Here is a 9,643-nt window from a genome sequence, read left to right on the forward strand (position 1 = left end):
CATTAAATCATTTATGTTTTTAACTACAAAGGAGAGTGTTTATTCATTTTCCTTGTACGCATTTTAATTTATACCAGTACCTTTAATTAGAAATAATTAGAAAGAATTATGTTCTTTCAATCTTATACAAATTTTAGACAAACTCGAGATTTTTATTCTGTATAATAGATTTCTTGATTTCCTTTTTGGTTAAAACCAAAACTTTGAATATACTACAGTTGATATTCGAATAAGTTTGGTTAAGTCGAAAAAAAACTTGTTTCTTATTTAACTTATTTGATCATCAAGTTTGCTAATTGTTAGTCAAATTTGAGATCTTTTTCGTTATAAAAAATCTGGATGTTCTCATTATAACATCATCCTGGTTAATAGTTAGCAAGCTAATAGGTTAGTGTACATCAAATGATATAAAAGTTTTTACACGATTATTCAATTCATACAACAAACATTTGATACCAATGTATTTAACAATTTTGAATACTCGAATTATTCTATCAAGACTTTTGATCTGCTGAGGTTCCAAATGTGATGCTGAAAGTATCAAAACCTGCATATATATTTTTAATTCTCCACAATATATAGCTTATAAAAACAACAAACTGTTAGATATATTTGTGATGTCAAGTCTAATCTGTTGTGTTTAGTTTCAGAACTTAATATCAGGACTTACTGGAAATCAGAACTTACTGAAGTCAGAACTTATATCAGAACTTAAGGTCGTCAGGATTTATATCAGGACTTAAGTGCGGGTACTTCAGATAAGGAAATCAGCTGATTTACAGGAAAGGATCGTGACTAAAATAATAGAAGATATGCATGAAGAGTTGGACAGTTAGAAGACTTGTAGAAGATAATATCTAATTGATATATTTTAGGAGACATAATTATATTCCATATCAATTAGAAGATATCTTGTAACTGTGTACTATATAAACACAGCTTAGGGTTTACACTATAAGTGGTATCATTCACAAGAAAGATTATACATTGTAACCTAGCTGCTCTTAGTGATATTGTTCATCACTAAGAGAGAACAACGGTTCTATTGTAACAGAGTTTATTATATTGAATATACTTGATTACTGTTACATACTTGTGTTGATAAATCTATTTGATTGTATAAACACTATATTCAACCCTCTTTTATAGTGTTGTGTGACCTAACAAGTGGTATCAGAGCCTCTCTGTTGATTTACAAACAGTGAGATCCAGTTTACAATCATGTCTGAAGAAACACAAACTCCACCAAAGCCCACCAAAACTCAAGATACTCAAAACAATCAAACTCACAGTCGATATAAGAGTATTAGGGTTCCTATACTGAGAGCATCTGAGTATCCTATATGGAATGTAAAGATGGCTATGTTTCTGGAAGCCACAGATCCAGAATACCTTGATAGAATCAATGATGGGCCATATAAGCCTACCAAGATTTCTATTGCAGTTGTTGATCAACCAGCAAAGATGATACCAAAGGAGAAAAGTGAGTACACAACTGAAGACATCTTATCTATTATCGAGGATGCAAGGGTAAGGCATCTGCTTCATAGTGCAATTGACAATGTCATGTCAAACAGGTTAATTGGAGGCAAGACTGCAAAGAAGATATGGGATGCTTTGGAGACAAGATTCCAGGGAACTGATGCAATCAAAAAGAACATTAAGACTATACTCACACAAGAGTATGAGCACTTTAACTCAAAAGCTGATGAGTCATTAACTGATTTATATGACAGGTTTTCCAAACTCTTGAATGATCTGTCACTGGTGGATAAGGAATATGATCTTGAAGATTCAAATCTAAAATTCCTTTTAGCTCTTCCTGAAAATTTGGATTTGAAGTCTACTACCATAAGAGACAACTATGACCTTGCTGAAACTACTCTTGATGAAATTTATGGTATGCTCAAGACTCATGAACTTGAGATGGATCATAGGAGAAAAAGACATGGAAGAAAGTCAAAGATAGTTTCTCTTAAAGCTGAGGAGGAATCTCCTAAAGTGGTTGTCTCAAAGAGGGGCAAATGAAAGGCTCTCATCATACAGTCTGATTCAGAGTCATCACATTCTGATGATGATGATTCAGAATCTGAAAATTTATCTGAAGTTGATGTTGATGCAGAGATGATGCAACTGTATGCTCTTATGGTGAAGGGTATCACAAAGTTTGCCTACAAGAAATTCAGAAAGGGCAAGAAGTTTTCCAGGAAAGGTGGAAGTTCTGAAAAGAAAGGGTTCAGAAAGTCTAAAGGCAAAGGAGGAAAGTCTGACAGAGGAGACAACTCAAATGTCAAATGCTACAATTGTTGTGAAAGAGGCCACATCTCTCCTGACGGCAAGAAAGGAAAAGATGATAAAGGACAGGCACTTATCACAAAGAAGAAAAACTAGGCAGACACTTCAGATTCTGAAGATGAGGTGAACTATGCCTTGATGGAAAATACTGATAGCAGGACTGATGCTGCTGAATTAAAGGTAGCTCAATCAACTCTTGCTTTTCATACTGATGATATTTCTGAGCTAAGATTATATCTGAAAACCATGTTCATTACACTTCTTTCCAGGAGCATCTGCAACATAAGCTAGATCATTGATTTTGTTTATCCCTATTTTCCCATTTCTATTTTTCTTCTTCTTTCTTGCATCTTCAATCTTTGTTCCTTTGACAGGAGTCTTGGTGCTTTGATTGTCCATGAGATTCTTTTCATCCATAGAAGATTGAGTTGAGTTTGCATTTTTCTTTTCATTATCCTCATCTGCAATTTCTTGCTTGATAATCAATTCTTCTTCACTGAAGTCTACTTACAAGTCTTGAACACAGGTGACCCAACCTTTTTCAGCATTGCTGGAACATTTTCATTCTCTGTTGGCTTTTCTTTGTCCCTTATGTTCTTCTTTTTGCTGTTTAAAGCATCATAATCAAGACCAATATCAATGTTTGCACATGGTTTGATTTTCTCATGGTACTGACCAACCAATTCAGAAGCATTACTGAAGGACTTCAACTTTACTTCATTTTTCTCCAGTTTTTCCCTTAACATGTCCTCAATCTCATTTGCACACTTGAGCTTGTTCTTCAGATAACCATTATCTTATTTCAAAGCTTCAAGCTTCTCATTCAACTTTGTTAATCTGCTAACTTCTTCATTAGCAACAACCATGCTTGTGTGGATGTGAAACATTTCTGTGCTCATCTTCTCAACAGTTTCTTTATATTGATTCACATTTAAATCAGTGGTGGTAAGAGTTGGTACCTATGATTTAGATGAGGATGATTCCCCTTGCTCCAAGGCCATGAGTGCATAGTTTTCAAGTTCTTCATCTTCATCAATTTCATAGTCATCCCAACTTTTACCTTCTGCAATATAAGCTTTGCTTTGCTGTTTCTTCGGAAGAGCTTCATACTTTGCTTCAAGTTCAAGATAAGCTTTATCTTTTGTTACCTTCTTGGGTTTCCTGCATTCTGTAGCAAAGTGGCCCAGTTCATCACAATTGAAGCACCTTATCTTAGATCTGTCAACAAATCCAGTTTTGTAGACATTCTTGCTATCAGAATTATACTTCCATTTTTCCTTCCAGATGTTGTCTTTGTTGAAAGACTGTCCTTTATTCTTGAAGTATCTTGGCTTCTTTACTCTAATATTAGAGAATTTCCAAGCCAAATAGGCCATTGACTGATCTAGCTCATCCAGTTCTTCCAGAGTATAGAACTCATATTTTTCCAATTCCAGAATGACTTGATCCTGTGAATCATTTGTTCTTTGCTCACTTGCTGAGGCAACTGGAGTTCGAGATCTTGGTTCATCATTTGATGTTTGACATTCATTTACAATTAAAGCACTTGAGCCATTTACAACATGTCATTGACCAGATCTCAATGATTGTCTTTGAATCATCTCTAGTTCATATGTTTTGAGAATTCCATATAGAAATTCTAGTGTTATTCTGCTTAAGTCTCTCCCTTCCCTTATTGCTGAGATTTTCTGTTCCAAATGATCATGTAGAGTAAGCAGGAACTTTAGATTCACTTCTTCCGCTTCATAGTATTTGTCATGAAGTTGCAAGTCATTTATCAGCTTATTGAATCTTTCGAACACATCAGTAATGCTTTCCTTTGGCTTAGCCATGAAACCCTCATACTGTGAAATCAGTATCCTTCTTTGGTTTGACCTAACTTCTTTAGTTCCTTCACAGAGTATCTCAATCTTTTTCCATATTTGCTTGGCAGTGTCACAGTTAACAATTTTGTTGTACATCACATTGTCAAGTGACTCAATCAATATTGATTGCAAGCTACTATCCATGGAGACTTTCTCTTTTTTAGGACAGTATACTCAGCAGGATCTTTTGGAGCATAAAGAGCTGGGATAATCCTGTCTTCATATGTAGATTCCTCAATTCTAACCGTAGGAATGAAAGGTCCATCCTTGAGGATCTGAATGTAGAGTGGATTGATCATCTTGATAAACAGCATCATTTTCTTTTTCCAAAGAGTGTAGTTAGCTTTATCAAAGGTAGGAATTTTGATGCTACGAATTTTCTGTGTATTCATTCTTCCAAGATCTTAAATCTGTTTACTTTCAGATTTTGCTCTAATACCACTTGTTAGAAAATGAATAACACACTGGGGGGTGAATGTATTTTACTATTTTTGAGCTTTTCTTGAATGTTTCTGGTTGAACAAAGTAAATTAATTCTTTTAGTGAAATATGTTCATGTAGAGATTAAACTTGCAAAAAAAATAAAGAACACAGATCTTCAAAACTCACTTAATTTTATATTAAATTTAAGACTGTTTTGCTACAAAATTTCTAGGTTCTTTGTTGATAAAGAGCTTAGCTTCTTCTTGAGAGTGTTACAAGAAATTTGATCTAAGTTGTTACTTCTGACTAAAGGACCAGTGTTAACTTTATAACTTAGTTAACTGTTGGTTTACAAAGTGGATAATAAAACATGCTATTAGCTTTTCTAAACTGTCACTTGTCATTTCTATTTATAGAAAAGCAGATCTTCCATTTCTGGCTTAGCATACCTTTAGCATTCCGTGTTCACTTTAATCTTCCTCTGTTAGTTAATCTTTGCCATTGATCTTGCACATTCTTCAAGCTGCTTTTTGTAGACTTGTCAATCCAGCTGTTGGATTGTTTGTTGATTGTTTATCTTCGATATTGAACTGATCTGCAATTTGTAAGATTGTACCTCGAGATCTCCAGTTTAGGTTTATAAAACACTTGACATCTTGATAAGTATATTGACTTATCGAGCTCTCCAGCATTCTATGTTTAGTTTGGCTTGTAGAGGTCTTTAGTTCTCTATAAGAGAATTTTGGGCTTGTCGAGATCTCTAGTCTTCACATCTTCACTTTGACTTATCGACAACTCTTAGTTCTCTAGTGAATTCTTGACTTATTGATTTCTTAGAGTTCTCTAGTCAAATTAACTTATCGAAATCTCGGAGTCCTCTAGTGAATTTTAACTTGTCGATATCTCTGAGTTCTCTAGTGAATTTTGACTTATCGATATCTTTGAGTTCTCTAGTGGAACTTGACTTATCGATAACTTAGAGTTCTCTAATGAATGTAGACTTGTCGATAACTATGATTTCTCTAGTGAAGGAATGACTTGTCAATATCTCCAATCTTCAGTTCTTCAATTTGGCTTATCGATATCTTCCCGAGTTCTTTAGTAGCTATCATGACTTCTCGATAAGCCATTCTGGAGTTCTCAAATGACTTCTCTATAACATTAAATATGTGACTTGTAGAGATCTTGACTTAGAGTATTTTTCTCCAAACAGATTTATTCAACTCCAAGCTTCTTCAAAATTCTTCTGAGGCATGATCTTCTTGATCTTCTTCCAGATAGAATCTTTAGGCTTGATACTGTTTCAGGAAAAAGACTTCAGTCTGCTCCTTTGCATTTTTACAAACTTTAAGTATTACAAGTACAAAATACAAATTAAGATAACAATACAACTTACTTAGGGTTAGCCCCAAGCTTAACTGATTACTAAAAATAACAGTTCATTAATCTCCTCCTCAAATCAGATGTCCATTTGGCAAGCTTCATACTTTGATTAGAGACACCAATGATATTGTTATCTCTAATGATCTTTGTCGTCATCACTTATATATTACACTTTGTTTATTTTTTGCTTATAAAGACTACGTTTATTAAACCATGCTTTCATCGGAACCCACATTGATGATGAGTCCGATTATGGGCTAATCGTTATCGTGGGGTTCTAGCGGATTTATTTATGGATTTCTTTAGTTGATTTATTTCTATGCCTTAGTGTGTGGTGATTGTATGATAACCTAGTATTGGTTGTGCTTATTCGTCTTCTGAGCGTCGCAAACTTATAACATAGCTTGTTAATTCTTAATGAAGCGACAGTGAATTTAAGGATTTAAAACTTGCCATGCTAGCATAGGTTCATGTGTTATTGTTATGCATGATTCATATGTAATTTTAACCATCTTACTTGCCCTATGTAATCGCAATAGATACTTGTGCATTAAACCGTTATGTTGTCAAATTTATAGGGTCTCAATATAATTGGTGTCTATTCAGCTTCTATCTCTTTTGTGGATGTCTGGTAGTATGGTATTCCTACAATGAAAGTTGGTGTTTATCAGTTTCGTGTTATCTGATTAGTGTCATCACCATTGCATGCTAAGGTTAAGAACAAAAAGGCTATTGAATGAAGTACTTAATGAAGTTAGAATCCCATGTTTGTGTCATATATAATTCAACTCTCTTTAATCTTTTTAGTCAATGTTCTCTAGTATAATTCTCAATAGTTAATTGTAGTATAATCAAAATCCAAATTTTTATTCATCTTAGCATTGAATAATAGCCATATCATTGTTGCATGAGTGCATAAATCACATAGTTAACCTAAACCAGTCTCTGTGGGAACGAATCTGATTTACATCTTATACTACTTGCGAACTCGTATACTTGCGTGAATTTTAACGCGTGTTTAGCGACTAATAAGTTTTTGGCCCCACTGTCAGGGATACGTTTTTAACTTTTAGTTTATGTGTTTATCATCAGTGATCGTTAAAGTTCATTGACTCAGACATTGTTACTTACCTACTATTTTCTTTGTCGTGTTTCAGGTACTCTAGCGAGCGTGTATGCATACACGTTCGCGGGCTCGTAAGAGAAATCTGGATCAAGCCGAGGAAGAAGTTTTAGTGATTCGAAGGGAAGTTTTGGAGGACGAAGAGAAAGTCGACGAACCAGCTTTAGTAGTGATGGGAGATCAAGCAGAAAATCCTAAGGCTCTGATGGACTATTCTCATCCTAAGATCAATAATATTCAGTCGAGCATCATCAGACCAGCCATCTCGGCTAACACTTTTGAGATCAAGTCGAGCACGATTCAGATGATACAGAACTCAGTTCAGTTTGGGGGTTCTCCTACAAAAGACCCCAATATGCACATCAGGGATTTCATCGATATCTGCGACACTTTTAAGGTCAATGGGGTGACTGAAGATGCTATCAAGTTACGACTCTTCCCATTCTCTCTGAGGGATAAAGCAAAGTGCTGGTTACATTCTCTACCACCAAAGTCTATCACCAAATGGGAGGTTCTTGCTCAAAAGTTTCTCACTAAATTATTTCCTATGGCGAAGACTGCTGCAATCAGGAATGCTCTTACTCAGTTTACTTAGCAAACTGGAGAATCTCTGTATGAGGCTTGAGATCAATATAAGGAGATGCTAAGGAAGTGCCCACACCATGGCATTCCTGATTGGATGATTATAAACTCTTTCTAAAATGGTTTGGGCGCTCAGTCTAGACCTTTGCTCGATGCAGCGTCTGGTGGAGCCATATGAGTCAAAAGCTATAATGAAGCTTATGAGTTGATTGAGCTCATGGAAGCTAATGAATACCAGAATCCTACGCAAAGAATGTTACAAGGCAAGGTAGTAGGAATTCTGGAAGTGGATACAGCTACGGCTATAGCTGTTCAACTTCAAGCTTTGACGATGAAAGTGGACTCTTTGGCGAATTATGGAGTTAATCAAATCACTAATGTTTGTGAGCTTTGTGCGCGGGCGCATGAAACTGAGTAGTGCGCTATTTCTAGCGAATCAACTCAAGTTGTGAGTAACTTTCAGAGATCACAGCAACAAGCTCCAGCCACTTATCATCCAAATAACTGCAATCATCCTAACTTCAGCTAGATTAATAATCAAAATGTGGTGCAACAATCTTATCAGCCATACATAGCCAAGCAGTATAACCTTCCTGTTTTCAGCAACCGCAATATTCCCCTAGGAAACAACTTCAACTTCAACAGCTACCGCAAGATAATGAAAAATATGAACTGGAGGAGTTGAGGCTCATGTGCAAGAGCCAAGCTGTGTCTATCAAGACCTTGGAGAATCAGATTGGGCAAATTGCTAATACATTACTGAATCGTCAACCTGGCACACTCCCAAGCGATACTAAAGTGCCAGGCAAGAAGGAAGCTAAGGAGCATGTTAAGGCAATTACATTGAGGTCTGGTAGGGTTGCGAATCCTGAAAAAGCTAAGACTCCAGAATCTGAAGTTGAGGTTGAAGAAGAAGAAGTGTAGAAGGAAGCAAAAGTGGAACCAAGGAAGACTACTATTGAGCACACTCCTCCTGATGGTAATACAGGGGAGAAACAGATCTATCCTCCACCTCCTTTTCCTAAGAGGCTGCAGAAGAAAAAGCTGGATAAGCAGTTTGAGAAGTTTCTAGAGGTGTTTAAGAAACTTCACATCAACATACCTTTCGCTGAAGCTCTTGAACAAATGCCTAGTTACGTGAAGTTCATGAAAGGTATTCTCTCTAGGAAGGTGAAGCTTGATGACTTAGAGACCGTTGCTCTCACGGAGGAATGCAGTGCTGTGCTGCAACAGAAGTTGCCTCCGAAGCTTAAATATCCTGGAAGCTACACTATTCCATGCATCATTGGGAAGACCTTTCTTGGCTACTGGTCGAACCTTAATAGATGTGCAGAAAGGTGAGCTCACCATGCGAGTGATGGATCATGATGTAACTTTTAATGTGTTCAATGCCATGAAATTCCCTACAGAAAATGAGGAGTGCTTAAAAGTTGAGTTGGTTGATTCTGTGGTTACTTTAGAATTTGATCAATTGCTAAGGTCTGATGCCTTAAAGAAAGCCTTGTTGGGGAATTCCGATAGTGAAGATGATGAAGGGGATGAGCAGTTGTAATTTCTGAATGTTTCTCCCTGGAAGAGAAAGATTGATATGCCTTTTGAATCTCTGGGAATAGAGGAGTTGAACAAAGCTCCTAAGCGCCTCAAGCCTTCTATTGAGGAAGCTCCAACTCTTGAGCTTAAGCCTTTACCTGAATATTTGAGGTATGCGTTTTTAGGTGATTCATCTACTTTGCCTGTCATTATTGCATATGACCTTTCAGGTAGTGACGAGGAGAAGATTTTGAAAATTCTTAGAGAATTCAAATCGGAAATTGGTTGGACTATAGCAGATATCAAGGGAATCAGCCCTTCGTATTGCATGCACAAAATTATGCTAGAGGAAGGAAGCAAGCCTACTGTTGAGCAACAGAGAAGACTAAATCCAATCATGAAGGAAGTCGTGAAGAAGGAAATTCTTAAGTAGCTGGATGCA

At 36.2% G+C, this 9,643-nt stretch overlaps 1 non-coding gene across 1 annotated transcript; it reads right to left on the reverse strand.

Annotated features, from left to right (window-relative positions):
• Positions 1–7,651: 7,651 nt before the first annotated feature.
• On the reverse strand, positions 7,652–7,758 carry LOC141681094 (small nucleolar RNA R71). The gene has a single exon (XR_012558537.1). It is a non-coding gene; the product is annotated as a small nucleolar RNA R71 (small nucleolar RNA).
• Between the last annotated feature and the right edge of the window lie 1,885 nt (positions 7,759–9,643).

This window comes from Apium graveolens, chromosome 8, assembly GCF_009905375.1.
Source record: "Apium graveolens cultivar Ventura chromosome 8, ASM990537v1, whole genome shotgun sequence".
Taxonomy (NCBI): Eukaryota; Viridiplantae; Streptophyta; class Magnoliopsida; order Apiales; family Apiaceae; genus Apium; species Apium graveolens.